Source organism: Danio rerio, chromosome 8 (assembly GCF_049306965.1).
Source record: "Danio rerio strain Tuebingen ecotype United States chromosome 8, GRCz12tu, whole genome shotgun sequence".
Taxonomy (NCBI): Eukaryota; Metazoa; Chordata; class Actinopteri; order Cypriniformes; family Danionidae; genus Danio; species Danio rerio.
In genome coordinates, this window is record NC_133183.1 from 13,786,712 (window position 1) to 13,807,903 (window position 21,192).

A 21,192-nucleotide genomic window follows, 5' to 3' on the forward strand; every position below is an offset into this window, starting at 1 on the left:
CCATTCAAGCACAATGCAGCGCTCCTGTAACACTAAGATCTGGATCTACAGCGCGCGCCTGTCAGGGAGTCAGGGATGGAATACTCACCAGGCATGCCGTCAAGATCCCCGGTCCCCTGGCGATGAAGACGAGGATGAGGATGAAGCGGCTCACAGCTCCATTTTGCTACCTCTGCTGCCGCTTAGAGCCACTGGGAACAGCGGACACACGCAAGCTGATCGCAGCCGGCTCATACACACACATACACACACACACACACACAATCGCCCCGCCTCTCCCGTCTCGCTCCGGCCTCCTTGTTTCAACTGTCACAGTCTCACAGAGGAGCTGCCGTAAACCCCCCACTCATATTTAAAGTGGGCCACAGATTCGTGGGCTGAACCGATCTCTCTCTCTTACTCTCTCTCTTTCTCTCGCTGGACTGCTGCTGTGTGCAACGGAAGCAGGCTGAACAGTGTGATCTAGCCCTGCCCCCTTCCCTCCGTGAGCGTGTGTGTGTGTGTGTGTATGGCCTTTGTCCTGTGGCTTTGTGACATACTCAACTGGGAAAATCCACATCCTAAATAAGGACAATATCAGCCGGCATGCATGTTTGCTGGAGGTAAACGAGTGTTTGGGAATGTGGATATGTGTGTATACCCTTGGTAAACCTTGACCAGAGAAGTGCATGCGTAAAAACAATTCTACGATGCTTAGTTATTACACTATTGCTCTTACTGTTCTTGAGCATTTTTTTTTTTTGTTCTGGTCCGCAATATAGTTTTTTAGGTTTCAAATATATGCACCTACAGTTGCAGTCAAATTAGCCATCTTGTGATTTGTTTTCTCTTATTCAAATATTTCCCAGAAGAAGTTAAACCGAGCAAGGTATTTTCCACGGTAATTCCGATAATTTTTTTTTTCTTCAAGAGAAAACCATATTTGTTTTTTTTTTTACTAGAATAAAAGCAGTTTTAAATTTGTAAAAAACATTTTAACCCTCTCAAGGCAGGCGTTGCTGATTTGCAACACTTAAAAGCATAGATTTTGCCTGTTTCGAAAATTTAATTTGAGCCTGAAAGGATTTAAGTTAATATTACTAGCACCCATAAGCAATATACATTTGTTTTCAAATTGTCTACAGAACAAACTATTATGTTTAGAAATGAGTTGAAACAAAATTTCCTCTCTAATAAACAGAAATAGGGGGAAAAAACTACAAAGGGGGGCTAATAATTCTGACTTTAGCTGTACATCCTGCCCACATTGCAGAATCAAGCTACCCTCCAAAAATTGTGATATTTATCTAATGTTGGGTCAAATATGGACAAACCCAATGTTTGATTATTATTATTTTTTTCAATTAAAGCGCCCCTATTATGTTTTTTTTTTTTTTTAATTACCTTCTATGCTGTGTGTAACAGCACTAAGTAAACGAAAACATTCAGCTGAGGTTTAAATGTGAAAGTGCACTGTGTTTAAAACTATTGATTCTTTAATGAAACAGTTAACTCAGAGTCAAATAAATGAATCGTGTTGGGTTTGGATCTTTTGCTTGAACGCGTCGACGTTGACATAGGATATCACCCAATATGTAGTTCCAGATCCGGTAAAAATGTGAACGCGCTTTCCATTCAGACACAAGCGGAGCGTGGGGGATGACTGGGCTGATCATGACGCGAAGATGATGATCACTGACAGATGGAGAATCAGTTGTGGGGAATAAAGTTAATTTTCATGACAACACCACAGTACGCTGTAGTGAGGGACTCATTGGCCGTTTGTTATTAATGGAGCAGCAGAGGCTATTACAGTGTGTTTGGGACTGTCAGACTTTGACAGGGACTTTGTCAGTAACTCTTACAGTTCATATGGACCAGTTTCTTCATTCTCCGGATCATAACATGTAAGTGAGAATAAAATTGTTGCCTCATTTTGTGTAGTTTGCAAAATATGTGTTTAACTGTGTGTTATAAGTTGTAATCGATCCATGCGGCTTGTAATCATATCTTTATTACAGATCAGTGCCTGAACTGTATCTCTCAAGTTAAATCTCAATGGTCTGTTCACACATTGTGTCTAAAACTATGTTAAAAGCGCAACGGATGCTTCTTCCCTTACTGATTTAAATGCGTTTCTGAACTCACGATCCTCTGCTGTTTGTCTTTACTATGGCCAGCATCAGATGTTCCTCACATGTGCGATGTGGTCAATTTTCAAATTAGTTCAACTTTTGCCACTGTGGCAAAATACTGAATGTGTCGTTGTTATTACGTGGGGTTAGCGATAAGAGTAGAGTAATATGCTGGTGTTTAACTGCATTGCTTTATTGCATTCCTGAATTGGGCTGTCACATACTCTGTGCTACTTAGCAGTGTAGCTACACATCTGTTACACATAGCCATGGTGGGCATTTCTCTCCATCTCATGCTGAACGCAATCAACCAATCACAACAGACTGCATCATTGGACCAATCAACACAGATTAGCTTCTGCCTAAGGAGTAATTTGGGAACAAATTAATCGTTGAACAAAGGAGTCGCTGGATTATTGGGTGAAACTAAATGCATATTATAAACAATGAAAGTGTTTTTTGACCTTGCATGCATATCAGCCTGTTCTTGGAGACACCCAAAAACAAAATATGACCTTTCAGAATGCTCTTTAAATGTAAATTACAGTTTTTGATCTGGGAGCTGGTCAAGGACTGATTACTAGGATTATTTACACAGCACACACACACACTTCTGGGCTGAGTCTTGTTATACTGTCTTGTGAACATTACGATGGGTTTCCCTTGCCTTGCCGTGTTTGACCTTTGCTTTGTTTTTTTTGTTAACATAGTTTGCCGTCTGTACCGAACATTCACCTATTTACCAACCATGCTTTGGATTACTCTGCAAACACCTGTTTGTTCCTGTTTTAACACTTGCTTAATAAACGATTCTCTTAATAAAACTGCATCTGAATCCTCAACTTTGTTGTCCAGCATCCCCACATCACAAGTTAATAGTGTTTTATGAGGCACTCTGTAACTTAAGTCACTTCATTAAAAAAAAAAAAAAGGTTCTAGAAATAAGTGTACACAATTGATCACTATTTACTGTACATTTACTATACTTACAGGTGTTTCTGTGCCCAAGATTAAATCACATGTTTGTAATTATATGAAAGGATGTTTTGAGATTGTCCATTGGTATACTTCAGTTTTAAAAAGAAAATGCTCAGCTATAGTGTTGACAGGTTATTGTCTTGCCTTATAGCAGATACATTTGAAAATATTGCCAAAACTAAGATCTAATGTGTCCTGTTTTTAGGAATAAAACAATGTATCAGTGGAAAAACTTGGGATGAACGTCTCTATAAAAATGTTCTGAATTATGTTCAATTATTAAAACCATATTTTGGATGATTTCTCTACACATTTTATGTGAGGACAAACAGCTAAAAAACACCCAAAATGGACCAGTACTTGTAAAAAAAAAACTCTCTATAGTGTCCTGCCTTGAAGCTTTAAAACTTTCCTTTTCCTTTCTTTTATTTTCTTTTTTTCCTTCTCTTTTTTAATGCTTCAGTTAAATCATGCTACCAAACTATTCTGTGAATTTGTTGTGAAAATGCTCAAATGTTAATAAATGTAAAACAAATCAATTATGGAATAAATTCATCAGGCTCAACTCTCAACCTACACAAATGTAGTGATTAATGCTCCCTATTAAGAAAATGTAGTTAAGCCATAATACGATCAAAATAAGCAGATCACTTAAAACTATTAGTGTTTGAGCTTACATTTCTGATTGAATTCAGCCATTACTGGTCCAAATAAAAAAATAAAAAGAACAATAATCCACATCAGAGACCACACTGACAATCAAAAATTCAGACCTGTTATAAATCTTCAAATAAACAGACTTTTTAAATTTACTTTTATTACTGTATATGAGTTTCCCAGTAGTAAATATGGATTGTTAGTCTGTCCAATTTGCAACTAGTAAACAGAAATAGTTATTTGAAATGTTTCCATATTTAAGATGATAAAACCACCTAATTTCCCAGCAATTTTTATATAAATATATAAAATATCATATAAACTAATATTGTATTATTAAACATATATAATATAAATGATCATGAATGATTTTGTTTTTATACACGCCCCAAATGTAAACAATTATATTATAATAATTAATAATGCATGTAAAAAAATGTATCTTATACACTCATGGGTCACTTTATTAGGTACACCCAACCAGTACCGAGTTGGAATTCCTTTTGCCTCTAGAACTGCCTTAATCCTTCAACAAGGTACTGGAAATATTCGAACTCGGGTCGCCCTGAAGTGCTACTGCACTATATGTCAGCGTGCTAACTACTAGGCTATTGCTCTGACACAAAAAGCATTTCATTAGTGGTCTTAAACCAAAACAAAACAACGAATCTACTCATAATTTTACATCTCAGTCTTGGCATTGTATATAAATGTGCTGCATAACAGCGTCTGCCTTTTAGCTTGTTTCCCATGGAGATACGAGACATAAAGGCCCATTCTGTAATCATCTATTGACTCTGCTGTTGAATAGACTCTAACATCCGACCGTTTAGTCACATGTAAAGGTCTGCATCCATTAAACATGCTAATAAACAATGAATGTCAGTGAATGCATTGCAACTTCAAAGTCCACTCTTTAAGCATAAAAAAATTCTATGAGTGTTTCATCAATGCTCTCACTAGGCGTAAAAAGCTTTTCTAGATGGAAAAATGGAAGTGGGTTCCATTTCTTTCAACAATTGGGTCACATGTCTTTGTTTAACGCTGGAGACAGAGGGGTGATGTGACAATAGCTTCCCTGAGTGGCTACGAAGTCCAGATTGTAGTAAATATTAAATGTTCAAAAATAAAATGCTCATTTTATGAATGAAAATGCTTTAAAATCACATTTCTGAATAAATTCATGTTGCTTGCAGTGAAAGAGCTTTTAAATAGAGGTTGTCTCCTCTCCACCATGTTGCCAAATCTGAGGTTTTGGTACTATTTTGGTTTATATAAAGCTTGAGACAACTAATAAAACTGTTTTGCATATTTGAGTTATGTGTAAAAAACAGAATATTTCCCAATGTGTTTTCTTTTAAATAATAAAAAAAAATGTTTGCAGGTTTTGTGTTGGTACAACAACTGGTTTTGTCTACTCATTTGACTCAATTTTGACTTAATTTGACAGGCAGAAATCTTGTATTTTTTCATTTATTTTTTGAAGGGGATAATTTACAGTATTTTTAGGGAATATTTTTGGAAATTTGTATTGTTGTTTCTGTTTGGCAGTTTGTACTTCTTATTTTATTTGTGTGCGGGGGATTTATTTCTTTTATTGTATTGTTTATAATATTATATTATGTTTTTGTATACTCGTGCCAAGGTACAGGACAGGGAAGATTATATAGGGAACTTTATTTGCTTTTCTTAACAACATCTGGCAACTCTTCAACTAAAACTGACAGACTGCCATCAATTTTTTTCAAGGAGATGAAATGTAAATATATACAGTTGAAGTCAGAATTATTAGCCCCCCTGAATTATTGCCTATTTTTTTCCCCATTTTCTGTTTAACAGAGTGAAGATTTTTTTCAACACATTTCTAAACATAATAGTTTTAATAACTCATTTCTAATAACTTATTTTGTTTATCTTTGCCATGATGACAGTAAGTAATATTTGACTAGATATTTTTCAAGACACTTCTATACAGCTTAAAGGGGAATTTAAATGCTTAACTAGGTTAATTAGGTTAACTAGGCAGGTTAGGGTAATTAGGCAAGTTATTATATAACAGTGGTTTGTTTTGTAGACAATTGAAAAAAATATAGCTTAAAAAAATAAAAACTGCTTTTACAGGCATGCGGCAATACTGCAAACTTGTCAACTCATTTACGCCAGTGTGTCAATAACTACAACTAGACAAAAACTAGGATGATGCACATTACAAACAACTATCCCTGTGGCATTCAGACAGGTACTTCCTACAGATTCGAACAGCGCAAAACAACTCACCCAGGCGATTGTTACATTTATAGCTGAGAATATAAGAGCTTAATTGGTACTGGAAAATTTGTGCTTTAAAAAAAAAAAGGTTAAATGTAATTGTACCCCCTTTCCATTATTCCTTCATGAGCCCATTTCTGTCAAACAATAATTCCAGCTTTTATATCCACTAAAAAGGCAGGTGACAGTCACATCAAGCAGATCTTGGACACATTTCTTTCAGAAAAAAAAAACAAAAAACTTAAAAAATCATTGAAACTAAGTTGCATTTAAAACAAAATTGTTCTTTTCTTTCTATTTGTTTAACTACTACAATATTACATTTCATTTTTTATAGGGAGCTTTTGGGTTTGGGGTCAAAAGGAGGTTTCCTTTTATTTGCTGCTAAGAAGAAACCCCAGATGATGGGTGAAGTATAGCTCCATCACTGTGTAAAGTAAAAGAAAAAAAAAACAAGATTAGACTTTTATGATGTTAGTTATAATAAATAAATAAAGTGAAAATCAAAGTGAATTAACTAATGTTAACAATGCATTCGTTAATATTGAACTATGATTAATAAATGCTTTACAATATTATTCATACTTAAATAATGTTAATTAACTAACATTAACTAATGGACCATTACTCGAAAGTGTTACCGTTTAGTATTATATTGAGTTTTTCTTACAGAATTTGTCTTTGTATTCTCCTGCTAAAGGACAGATAAAATTTAGTTTTGTAGCTAAAACTGGAGCAGTTTTTTTGAATATAATATTTTCTGAATAACTGTCAAATAATGAATTAAATAAATATTGCAGAGGAGATCAAATTCAGTAAGACAAATGCAATAATAACCATTCATTAAACTACCTCTACAAAACTGTGCTTAATGCTATCAAAGCAGCAGCATAATAACCATCATAAAACAGTTCCATAGAACAATACAAATAAAAACCTTGGCCAGAATAAAGGCTAGACTCTTCTTTGATACTTCGATGAAAAGAAAGTTAAAAATAATCTCACTTATTTGAAATTTTATAAATTAAATGCCTTTACTTTCACTATTCAACACTTGAACACAGTAATTGTCAAACCCTAGCTGGCTCTTGGTGTTGATAGACAGATTCAAGAACACAATCCATATTAAAAGCACACAATATAGCGAAGACCTGCAAACCTGCAGCACTGAAAGAAAGAAGAATTTCCTATCAGTCGCTCGGCTCTCCTCCAAACTCAACCTTTAACATAACATATCGAATATGTGCGAGTCACTCGGCAGACAAATTAATGACATATGCTCTCGCCATTCTCCACCACGCACAGCTTTCCCCTACAGCGAGCCTGTGATTCATTTCCCAGTGTCATTCGCTCTGCTTTACGCCTGTGTGTAGGTGTGTGTGTGTGTGTGTGTGTGTGTGTGTGTGTGTGTGTGTGTGTGTGTGTGTGTGTGTGTGAAAGCAAGCTAAGAGCAATTACTTGTCATCTTGCAGCTTCACCTAATGGTCGCGCACCTGTCTTATAGAGTTGTGGAAGTCCTTTAATATTAATCCGCATTCCTCAAATATGAGCTCCCTGGTGCATCTAAGCTGAATGAATATTGGGCCTGACTTCTCTTGCTGACCTCTCAGATCATTCAAATAATTATGAATGTGATGATGCAGATATGGCTGGCCGTCTCTCGTATCTGCCACATACCATATGAATAACGTGTCGTTTGGAATAACAGGTGTATTTTACATAAGAGGACATCTTTATTTGATGTTTGACAATGGAGTTTGGAATGTAATTCATCTAATGCAGAGTTTCTCAACCACGTTCCTGGGGGACCACCACATTTTCCATGCCTTCTTCGCCAAACACACTTGATTCAGATCATCAGCAGAGACTGAAAGACCTGTAATTGGTGTGACAGACAAAGGAGGCATCCAAAACATGCAGTGTTGGCAATCCTCTAGGATCATGGTTGAGAAACACTGATCGAATGTATATTAAGATGGAAATATATTACATAAAAATGTCAAGGATTATTCATATAGGGGATTTTTTTGTAGGTGTCAAAGCTACTTCTGCAACTTTGAGAAATTTAATGAAAGGTTTAGTACAATAATCAACACAGGCTTACTGAGGATACGTAGCCCTGTCTACATTTCTAGAGAGCGCAAATTATGTAGCCAGAGGAGAAGAGTTAACCGTGATGACGGAGTTTGAGTCCGACAAAGAATGGTTCAAGAAACCAGGTAAAACAAAATAAAAACAATAAATAAATGAATAAAAAAATTAACAACAGGCTGAAAATGTGGTAAAATCATGCGGCCGTGTCGGCTTTTCTTATTCTACATCAAGACACTATTGGTTGGGTTTAGGGACAGGGGTAAGTCGGTCAGTCGGTCAGCTGGCCTAGACAGCTGAAGTGTTCTTTGCACCCTCTGGTTGATTTATGCGAGAAGAGGACCCTCGAAAAGTGTACACAGCAGCCTCTAGTGGATTTACCAAAAAATAAAACAACTGCGAGCAAACGTACCACTGGTTATGTATTTCAACATCCGCAGAAATATAGACCTGAGTATGTACCCGTGATGAGCATTGGTTGGCAATAATCTTCGATTGTATTATTCTTTTTAATGACAATAATAAATACTTGTCAAATGTAACAACAAGATCACTAATTCGCAGAGAATATTTTCCTCTTCATGTTAAAAGAAAGATTTTATTTGAGATTTTTACTAAAAGAAGTTAGAATTAGATACCTGTCGTTTCCTATGTTACCTAAAAGTAACTTTTTAAAAAAGTACATTTTTAAAACAAGGAATGACAATTATCCATAATTAATTTCTTAGAATGAGGTTTGATTTGGACAGTAATGTATGCACTTTTCTGCTTGAAAGATATTAAATCTCAGGAATAACTTTTGATTTTTTTTTTATGAGTTGTACTTTTGTCAAATGTTTTAGGAGAGATTGTGTAAGTGGTGGAAGATGAAAAATGTAATGTCTGCATTTGACTATCACATTGTTACATTTGGTGTTTTTATAAAAAACTAAGAAAATGAATTGCTGTGCAATAATATGTTGATTGTGGCAAAGTTTTCAAATCAGGCTCATTCTGATTATGCACTCCTATACACATTTCTGGAGCGCACCAAATATGTCCCAGGAGCCAGTTTTTTTTTTTTTTTTGCAGTTTTTGTTTTCACAAATTAACATGAGGTCACTGTGTATCCTTTTTGAAATCTTAAATTTGTTGCGAGAGCCATTCGCGCCAGCTCTTCTTGCGTAAATCCACCAGAGGCCTCTGTCGACTGACTGACCCACCCTCCTTCCTTTTCTAAACCCAACCGATAGTGTTTTAAAAAGCACCTTATGACCCACCCACCCTCTTCTCTAAACCCAACAGACAGTGTTTTGAAAAGCAATCCAGAAAAAAAAAGGCCCCCGGTTTTTTTTTTGTTTTTGAATATCAGATTTTACCACATTTTCACCATGTTATTTACTTTATTTTATTTTTTGGCTTCTGTTTTTTTCTTACCTGCTTGCTGGAACCGTTCTTTATCATACTTGATCCCTGTGGTCAAGGTCAACTCCTCTCTGCGCCTTAAATCCTCAAACACAAAGGTAAGCGGTAGGAGTGAAAAGGAAAGGCATCATACTGCCCTGTAGCGTTCATTTTAAAGATGAAATGCAGCTATACAGTCTTCTGGCTAAATAGTTTGCGATCTCCAGAAATGTATATAGGTGTACGTTTTCAGAATGAGCCTATGTTGAAAGTTTTATATGCACAAATGTAGCATTGCTCAAGTTTCTCCTTGTCACAATGATTTCAGACTTTTATTTCAATCCATAAAACATTTAAAAATAAAAAGTGCCTTAAAACTAAACTTTTGTCTATTTATATAAACTGACCCCCCATTTAATTTGCTGTTTAGTATTATTTTTTGTATTATTTCTCCACTATTTAGTTTATTATATGCTGCTTGGATATTGTGTTAAATGTGTTTAACAATGGAAGATAAAAATGCCCATTTGTTATTTGAAGGTTTAATAGGAAAACAAATATATCTGTTATATAGTCGTTCTACTAGCTATCATTATAAATGGTAAAAGAGCTCATGGCACAGTGTCTGGATGATTGTTATGTGAACAGAAATGGATAATGACAGTTTAAACTCAATGCGGGAAGTTTTCAAAGAACAGTTACAATTCTGTCATCATTTATTCGGCCTCATGTTGTTCCAAACCCATGATTTTATTATTAGTTCTTCCATAAAGAGCTAAAGGAGAAATGTTTTCCAACAGCTCAAACATTACAAAACCCCAAATGCTCCATCCAATCCATGTGCAATATTATAAATCTGATGTGTTACGCCTAAAGTCACTATATTTGAAAGAATGCAGACAGTTTTATGAATTCTGATGTAAATGCGGTGGGGGTTTTTTTCTCTCCAAAAAATCCAATAGACTTGGACCCTAGTGAAAGCATGCAGACTTTTATTTAGGTTGAAGACCACTCACATTTAATAATTCAAGGCTGTACGATTTGAGAGGAAAAATACTTTTTTTTAAAGCACCAGATTTGCTGTACTTGGGCAGGGCTGGAGAATTAAGACTAATTCAGTTATTTACTTTTAAAATCTATTTAAAATTTTCAGACTCGGATTTCTCAAGCTACCATAACGTTTGTCTACAAACTTTACTTTTCTAGTTATTATTATTATTATTATTATTACTATTATTATTATTATTACTATTAATATTATTATTATTATTAGTAGTAGTAGTAATAGTAGTATCAATACCAACAACAACAACAACAACAACAATAATAATAATAATAATAATAATAAACAATAGAAAATAATTTTATATATATACACAGTTTTATGAGGGGGGGTGGGATATGTTATAGTACAAACTGTAAAATGGCAATGCTAAAATTTATTATATAAAATTGAAGCGTGTTAAAATTGATTTACCTAAAATGTATTTATTTCTGTATGCATGTACACCACCCTGAATTATTAACCCCCCTGTTTATTTTTCCCCAAGTTTCTGTTTTATTAGCTTAAAGGGCACCTATGATGAAAATCTTATTTTTTTAGCTGTTTCGACAGAACTGTGTGTAGGTATATTGTGTCCACAGTCATATTAGAGCGATATAAAAACAATAAATCTCTTTTTTTTTTATTTCCTAAAGTTGAAATAGAATCCAAATCCCTATTATTTTAAGGCCCAACGCAGCTTGACGTAGGAGTGCGGTTTCCCTGCCCAATGAATCGATTGACAGCCGCGTATTAACATTTCTCTGAAGTAACACGTATAATTATATCAACAAAACAATATGTGCGCAAAGCAAGCGGCATTAAAAGATCTGTTGAGCGCTCCGTGATCATCAGTCATCATAAAGTGTGATCAAAAATGAGTTTTACAAGTTCAAAAAGATTTTAAAACAGTGCATGTTTAAAATAAATTACAGCGATTTACCTAAGCGTTACTTTATCACCACAGCCGCATGTCAGTACAATTATAAAAGTAGATGCTTCAATCCCAGTTTGTGGTCATTACATCAGGTTTATTTTCAACATTAACATAACAGATATCCATACAGCAGTGGATATTAACCTGTATCCTGTCATATTTGCATGCAAAAACAGTGCAGTTTATTCTAGACGAAATAAAACAAATAAGACTTTCTCCAGAAGAAAAAATATTATTAGAAAATTTTCTTACTCTGTTAAACATCATTTGGGAAATATTTGAAAAAAGAAAAACAAATTCAAAGGGAGGCTAATAATTTCTGACTAAATGACTTCAACTATGTATGTATGTATGCATGCATGTATGTACAGTATGTACTGTATGTATGTATGTATGTACAGTATGTACTGTATGTATGTATGTACAGTATGTCTGTATGTATGTATGTATGTATGTATGTATGTATGTATGTATGTATGTATGTATGTATGTATGTATGCATGTATGTACAGTATGTATGTATGTATGTATGCATGTATGTACAGTATGTATGTATGTATGTATGTATGTATGTATGTATGTATGTATGTATGTATGCATGTATGTACAGTATGTATGTATGTATGTATGTATAGTATGTATGTATGTATTTATTTATTATGAGTACCAAGCTATGGTTATTATAAAAGTACCAAGCTATGACTTTGGTGCAAAATCTAAGGATGCCCTTCTAAAACCATTATAGCTGACCAAAGAAAGTTATGATATTTTTTAAACTCTTCTATTCCTTCAACAAATCTGGGACTGAATTAGAAATGAAAGGAAGCCCGTTCCCTCTGTTCACTCAGTCTGTGACCTCTAACATTCCCCTCAGCGCTGTTAACATTCTCCTCCTGTCGCTTCCGGCTCCATTAGCTACAACTACAGACCACTGAACACAAGCAAAACCATAAAACCGCCCCCTTATTTCCCTTTTCGCAATTTGTTGCCTTACAGGCGGGAATTATGATGCATCATATTGACCTAGTTTCCCAGTAAAAAAAAAAAAAAAAAACCCTGCTAGGACAACATCAACGCAAAACGTGTTAATTACGGTGACATTGTTATGGGTTTAATTCAGTCAAGTTTACAACAGCTTGCTCTCATAAAGTTTCATGTGAAATTTATCCATTGGAAACACTGAACTTGATGCGAAAGCCTAAGTGTGAAGTGTGAATGCCAGTTAAGAGATTCTGGGCCTTTTTGACTTTTCATAAGGGTTTTTGTTGTTGTTGTTGTTGTTGTTGTTGTTCTTTTATGTAAAAATGTATAGTTCATTTTATTAATTTATGTCAATAGTTTTAAATTCTAATAAGTATTTTAAGCCAGGCTTAATTTTTAAGTCTTTACGTTTTTGTCTCCTGCACTAGACCATAAATCTGAACTTCAGCAGCTTTCACACACACCGAACTTTTAATAAACACTAAACAGTTAAATTTAGTCTGTATTCTGAAGGTTTTTTTTTAACAGAGGTTTAAATTCAGAAATAATGCTGTTTTATATATACACACAAAATAGTTTGGTCTGGTTCTTAAATCTGATTGGCAGATAGCCTTGTGATAATCTGCAATAACAGCATTTGTACAGCCTCTTCACCCTAGTGTATTACTCCGCCCACATAGAGTTATAAGCAGATCTAAACTAACTCACTGCAGTTTGACAAATATTGCAGCTGTTGGGCAACATTATGTACTTTTAAGGCTTTTTAGGCAGGAATGTAGTTATTTAGATTGCAACAGAGAAATACTGGGAAATCTTGGTAGACTGATGCCATTTTATTCTGCAAAGAATTTTTTTTTAAATAATTAAAAATATATATATTTCTGGATGTTTACTGTATTTTCCGAATTACAGTGTAACAAAAGTATATATAGTGATTTCCTAAATTCCTAAATTCAATAATTTTGAAACTTCTCAATGTTCAGAATTTCATGCAAAAAATATATCCAAATTAACCAATTATCCAAACTTTAAACAAAAAAAGTACAATGCATGCAGAAAGTATTCATAGCTCTTCACCTTTTCCTATTTTTTTATGTTACAGCCTTATTCCAAAACGGATTGCCACTCCCCACCTGGAATTTGTCAAAAGGCATCTGAAGGACTCTCAGACGATAGGAAACAAAATTCTCTGGTCTGATGAGACTAAAATTGAACTCTTTGGAGTGAATGCCAGGGAAAACCAGGCACCGCTCATTATCAGGCTAATACCATCCCTACAGTGAAGCATGGTAGTAACAGCATCATGCCGTGGGGATGTTTTTCAGCACCAGGAACTGGAAGACTAGTCAGGATAGAGGGAAAGATGAATGCAGCAATGTACTTAGACATCCTGAATGAAAACCTGCTTCAGAGTGCTCTTGACCTCAGACTGGGGTGACGGTTCAACTTCCAGCAGGACAATGACCCAAAGCACACCGCCAAAATATCAATGGAGTGGCTTCAAAACAACTCGGTGAATGTCCTTGAGTGGCCCAGCCAAAGCCCAGATCTAAATCCTATTGAACATCTCTAGAGGGATCTGAAAATGGCTGTACACCGTCGCTTCCCATCCAACCGAATGGAGCTTGAGAGATACTGCAAAGAGGAATGGGCTGTGAATACTTTCCGGATGCACTGTAATTATGATGTAATGGTAAAATGTAATTAATCAACTGTGCAACTGTGATGACAGCAATTAGTTACATTTTGTGTACCCCAGTGTCTTGTCTTAGTGCGTCTGTAAAGCGAGAATGGCCGAATGGCTTATAGAATTGTACTTAATATTTATCTTTGTTACTATGGCAACTCTTGAGGGTAAGATTAGCTTTTATACCCAGCGACTGACTGTTTTCATAACTGGAGCAATTTCGACTGCAATTTCCATCTATAGACTGCAAGGTGTTGACATAAATTACCTTGTCATTAAATGAAGATGATTGCCGAGATGTTTTGAGGGACAACAACACAAAATTGCACATACGCTCTACAGTGTGGTGCATTTTAATAAGACCTTATAATAAACAAAGTGTCACAAATGAAAGCCTAACTCACAGGGGTATTAGAAACGACTTCAATATGCAAAAGACAGTGACAGACAAAAAGCCCGTCGGATTGTCTCAATGAGAGTGAACGGCAATAAGCCTGTGAAGAAAAGCCTATTTTACCTGAATGTGTGGCCGTTTAATATATCAAAAAAAAAATACCTGGAATGGCGTAGGTAGAATATAAAAAGGACTGCAGTGGCCAAGCAAAACTGCCATTTGAAAGATTGCTCTGTATCATAGCAAAGGCTTATCTGATAATTAGATTTGTCATTGATCCCTGAACTGGAGTGAATCTGCCAGACTCTGTTAAACACTCGGGCCAGATTCACACTGCTCTTGAAAGCAGACAGTCAGAGATGTTGCAAATGAAGCCTTGGGATCTGTTTGGTTTTGTGCTTCGGTTTCATACTGGAAAATATAAAAAAAAAATATATATATAATTAAGGATAATCGTTTCATAAGGATAATCGAGTCAGGACACATTATACTGTAAAAAAGTATTCTCATGTATAAACCTTAGATATTTTATCTAGTTGTTAATCTAGTTACAGTGATCAGCATGTATTAGTAGACTCCTCACGGAACTCTCTTTTAAATTAATATTTTCTAGGATGCTTTACATTAATATATTTCTACATATATGTTAGGTTCTGAACAAATAAGCACTATAGTGCATATATTCAGTCCTGAAGCCAAATCTGGAGCTAATCTAACAATAACTTACAGTAACAGTGAAAAAATGTGTACATTCAAATTTATATGTTAGGGAAAATATTCAGTAAAAAAATTAAAAAGAGGAAAAAAAACAAGAGAAATAAAAATATATATAAACAAAATGTAGTTGAAATTTTGTAGTTTGTAATTTTTTTTCAATATTTCACTTGATTTTAAATGTATTATCTTTCTTTTTCTAAAGTGGTGAGTAAAATATTTTTTAATAAATATATCTGTTTTGTTCAAATGCACTAAAATATATTACCTATATTCACAGAGAAATGATTGAAAATATTCAAAATGGAATGTACTAATTTATGCAGAGCACTGTATATATAGAAGGGGTTCCCAAACTTTTCAGCCTGCAAGTGACTCACAAGCCCCCACAATCCCTGGAGATGGTTATAAATATAGAAATATTGCACACACAATAATAGGCCTATATAAACACGACCATACTGACAACACAAAAAAGTGCAATAGTCTAACAATCATAGGTAACCGTGACCTTTTTGTTTGCGCATCATCGCACCGACTAAACAATACCAAACAAGGGCAAAGAGGCGGAGAGTAAGTGGAGCTAGAGACACCTGCAAGCCTTTTGCACATTCAGCCACTAAACATTGTTCTTATAATGTTTTTCTACAAGAAAAAAAAAAACGCGAATTACTTTCAAATACTTGAAATATAGTCTGTGTTAGTAAATGCAAGGCTATTTATGACATACAGGCATAACACTGTATGACAACATTTCAGATGACTTTTAAATACTACAGCTAATGAATCTATCAGATTCAGCAGTGCATTACAGCTCTAAAGAAAAATATAAATGATAAATGATCTTAAATAAAGCAAATACATTTATAGATATGGTATATACATAATTTCACTCACCTGGGAAATGGAGGCAACTTGAATGGTTTGTGAGCACAAATAATTGCACACAGCATGACATATCATCTGATAATTGTAAGAAATAATTCTGAAAGGCAACTGACTGTGTAAAGCCACATAAACAACCCAAAAATACAATGTATATGCCAAGTTCAGTGGCTAATCAGCTGGAATCAGCTGAGGTAAAATGACGGCGACATGCAAAACTTAATTATGCAGACTTAATATAACTTAGTATAAATGAAACAGATGAGTTTAAAAAAATTCACCCCCTCACAGTTGTCATGAAGGGTAATATTAGCTATATACACCAAAAGCTTTGTTTGTAGCAGGCTGTAAACACCTGCTGTTCTGCCATTTTAACAGAGGGGTAAATAGAAATGTGCTCTATTATTGAGCCAGGCCTAAGGGAATTTCGATGAATTGTAGTTTCAGTTACTTCCGTATTAGCTTCATGAGGGACAGCGAGTTGTAGCCACTTGGTTTAAATCCAGTAATTGGCTAATATAGGAGCTGAAAAAATGTCCACCTTACACAAGTTACATAATCCAGACTTGGTGAGCATTAGCATCAACCAATACTATATCTATTATCAACGTCTTATTCACTCTTTGAATACCTATCAGAAAACCTGTCAAACTGACTGGCAATTTCAGGCTTGTTTTTGGTCCGTTTTTCTGGCTGACAAACCTCATGTAACATATTTCAGGCAATTATGAAGCCAGAGTCATCTGCATGATACAGATGTTTGGAAACTTTCAGAAGCTGTCATTCTGTTGGAGCGGGATCTGTGGGATCTACGAGTGCAGCGGTGTAACGACTGGCGTTCATGCGGTGTGTGAAGTTTCATCTCAACCGCTCTACATTGAACAGGAGGAATCAGGTGACAGAATTGACAGCTGCGTTGGGCTTCTCCTCTCTCTGCAATCCTCCTGGATTGGAGTGTGAATTAGAAAGACACTTCTTCCTGAGTAAATCAATTTGCTCAGGTCATGGTCATTGCAAAAAGACCCATTACTGTAGCTAAACCGCATTCTCTGCTGTCAAACTGACAGTGCAAAGTTAAGCCATCTTTTAACATGTAAATTGCAATCCATCTATTCGGTTCTATCCCCAATTGCACCATCAGTCTTATGCAAAGTGTTTTGCTGTATGAAGTGCTAAAAGAAATAACTCAAAATCTGAAGGTCGTCCTTTTATTCTGCCATTCCTATTTTAAATCATTACTTCTGTTTTCTCAAATCGAAAGTTGGTTTTCACCGATCCTGCTTTGCATTGAATAAACTGAAAGATGTTGGTTGAATGTCTTTCAAATTCACATACTCCAAGCGTTGTACATAAAACTAGGTCTGGGCTCACAATGAAAATCTGTGGATGAATTCGGAGAGTTTCAAAGCAGAAAAATCAATTCTTCTGTACAAAAGTGTGAGCTGTTAGAGCTGTGGAGTTTGGGTTACGTATTACCAACAAAGGAAATCTAAAATTGAGCACGAACATGCAAAAATGTGTTGTCAGTAGCAACACTGATGTAAAAGTCTCATAAGTTTTACTGCATTTGGCTCGACTCACACATGTAAACAAAATTAACTGGCTTAGTCATCATGAATCAGACTACAGTGTAATGTAATGTACAGTGCTCAGCATAATTGAGTACACCCCATTTAGAAAATGAATATTTGTATCCATTTCTCAGTAAATATATTAGGCAATATATTTTGGTGCATTTAAACAAAACAGATTTATTAAAAAAGATATATTTATTAAAATAGGGTTTTAGTCACCAAACATGAAAGATAATACAATTAAATTCAAGCTAAATATTGTAAAAAGAAAATTACAACCTACACAATTTCAACTAAATTTTTCAATTTTTTTGTTTCGCTTGATTTTTCCTCTTTTTTAATTTAATTAAAATTATCTTTCTATAATATACACATTTGAGTGTGCTAGTTTTTGTTTAATGTTTTGATAACTTCATGTGTATTTTGTGTGCATTCACGGTTCATGATGCAGGTATGAGCATCATCTTTATTGACTGACGTATGCAGTAAATAAATATAATTTGTCATTTAATTTTCATAGGACAGTTGCATATAGACGTATCAGTTGCAGAAGCAGTTTACCAATTTAAATGCTTCATATGGGATATTACGTCATTCAATGTGACTATACTCATGACTTTACAGAAAGCAAATTTTGGAGCAAAGTTTGTAACAAACTAGCTGGAAAGTAGTTACAAAGCCCCTAGTGTCGACTTTACCTTTCAGTTTAAGAAATAACTTACAAAAAGCTGGTGCAACTCTACCCTGGAGATAACTAATGCCATAATCTCACTAAAGACACAGTTTCTTTTAATTGAGTGACCAAAGAGGGATTTTAAAAAACTAATTTAATGCAGGATAATAGATATGCCAACGCAATCTCAAGGCAATTCGTAACTTTTTGATTTAGTGGCTAATTCGTACAATCTAATTCAGTGGTTCCCAACCTTTTTCTTAGGGGCCCCCCCCAGGAACATATACAAACATTGGAGCCCCCCCACTATTTAAATACACACGCACGCACACACATATGTACTATATATATATATATATGTACTATATATATATATATATATATATATATATATATATATATATATATATATATATATATATATATATATATATATATATATATATAAACATGTGTTTATATATACATATATATATATTTGGTACTTAAAAATACATATATAATAGTAGGGCTGCTCAATTTTGGGAAAAATCATAATCACGATTATTTTAGTCATAATTGTAATTACAATTATTCAAAACGATTATCAGTTAAAGTCAAAATTATTAGCTCTTCTGAGAATGTTTTTATATAAATATTTCCCAAATTATGTTTAACAGAACAAGGAATTTTAACAGTATTTCCTATAATATTTTTTTTTTCTAGGCTTATTTGTTTTATTTTAGCTTGAATAAAAGCAGGTTTAAATATTTAATTTAAGGTTAATATTATTAACCCCCTTAAGCAATAAATATTTTTGATTGTCTGCAGAAGAAACTACTGTTATACAATGACTTGCCTTATTACCCTAATTGAGCCTTTGAACTGCACTTTAATGCTTGTATTTTAAAAACTATCTAGTAAAATATTATGTACTGTCATCATAGCAAAGATAAAAAAAATCAGTTATTAGAAATTAGATATTAAAACTATTATTTTCAGAAATAATAATAATAAAAAAAAACTTCTTTCCATGAAACAGAAATTGGGAGGAAAAGGGTTGCTAATATTCAGGAGGGCAAATAATTCTGACTTCAAGTGTATACATACAGTTATTTTCCACCCTGCAAAGGATAAATACAATAGAATAAAAATATTAAACAAACTGTGCTTTAAGCATCTTCACTGTAAGAAAAACACTTTAGCTACAGCAGTCCTTCAGTCAAGACTAGTGAGGGATTTTCTAGTTGTTTGATTAATAATCTTAAAAACAGGCGGCAGCAGGAATATTTCTCGCTGTCTCTTTGGTTTCTCTTTCACGTGTCTTTTGATTCTCAACTCGTTTGTTTATTACACAAATTAGGGTTAATATAAATAATCACTAAACACCGCGTTTTGACACTTATTTAAAGCCATTAAAGCGCTCACGTTAATGACTTTAGATGTCTACGCTCCTCTGCTCGTCTCAGTGTGCGATTGAGAGCGAATGCTGACCGGCCGCATGGTTCTGACGGAGTGTGCGTACTGCACACACACATAGGCACGCGCTCGTTCGCGCTTTTAAGAGCAACACGTGAACAACTGGAAAGATGGCAGTATATGATGCAATAATCCTTTATCTCAATTAATGCTTTTTCATAATCGTTTGAAATCAAAATCGGATTTTCGATTAATTGTACAGCCCTATATTATAGTGGAGCATTTTTATGCCCTTTTCTACCTCTACACTTATCCTCTCCCGCGCCCCCCTTGTGAACTCTGGCGCCCCCCTTAGGGGGGCGCAGACCCCAGGTTGGGAACCACTGATCTAATTCATACAATTTAGTACGATTTGCTCATCACCCAATGATGTTTGGAGTTAGGGGTGGGGTCGGGTGCCACGCCTCTTTTTTAAAATTGTACATTTTCATACGACTGAACTCTGAACGAATTAGCCACTAAACTGACAAAATGTAAAATACTTACGTTTCCTCATGAGATCAGACTGGATATACACTGTACTGTTAAAGAACCTATTTGAGCCTTTTTGGAGTTGGAGTTTAACGTCATGCTATTTTGTGTAGCATCTGTGATAATTATATTGTTTTAGACAATATAAGCTACTGAAAGGCTCTTATTTAGTCATATTAGTTTGCCGAGTGTTTTGCATTTTTATAATTATTCTTTTTTTTTGAGTTCAGCTTGTTTACAGAAAGGTAAGGTCATTTTATTTGTGTTTACTCTTTGCTCTTGAGAAAAATAAGTGTTTAATTTCTAAATATTTAAAAACAAATTTAAATAAATGTTGGAGTAAGTTAATATCTTTTCAGTTCCTTTTATTGCCTAACACTCAATGCATTTTAGCAGAAAGAAGCTACTATATAAATTATTGAGATGAAGCTTGACAAAAATTTTTTTATCACAAATCAAAATATCTGTCAAAAAAAAAAATGTATTATTAGATATTTTCCCAAATTGCACAGCCCTAATTGAAAAGGTATCTTTTATCGTAAGTCGTGTGTAGTTAGGACAAGGTTTGAAAGTAATTCACTCAAACTAGCAAACAATCAAACGTTACTGGTTGTGCTGTACAGTATGTGTTTAATTCACTTGGCACAAAAATGGGTTAAAAGTGTTGTTTGTTTGGGAATGTCTCATTGGTTGTGTTGCCTGATTGGGGCTGTATACGACTTTTATGGTGATGATACATCTTGTGCATTGCAGAAAATTTCATCATTCCAATTTTTTGCCTGCACTGGAAGTAAATCATACACACCAGAACCACTACCAAAACAGATCGTCTTTGTTTGAGTTATCTAAAAACATACTGCAATAATTTCCCTCCCAATTTAACAT

The 21,192-nt window shown here is 34.6% G+C and overlaps 1 protein-coding gene across 12 annotated transcripts in view; it reads right to left on the reverse strand.

The window, feature by feature from the left end:
* Positions 1 to 21,192, reverse strand: part of dab2ipa (DAB2 interacting protein a) — a 212,658-nt gene that overhangs the window by 82,456 nt on the left and 109,010 nt on the right. For 2 of the 12 annotated variants that reach the window (XM_005166905.6, XM_009303801.5), the window contains exon 1: positions 89 to 431. The exons of the other annotated variants lie outside the window; for them this stretch is intronic. The gene's annotated coding sequence lies outside the window, so the exon portion shown is untranslated. Of the gene's footprint in view, positions 1 to 88; positions 432 to 21,192 lie in introns of those variants that run through there. 12 annotated transcript variants of the gene reach the window in all.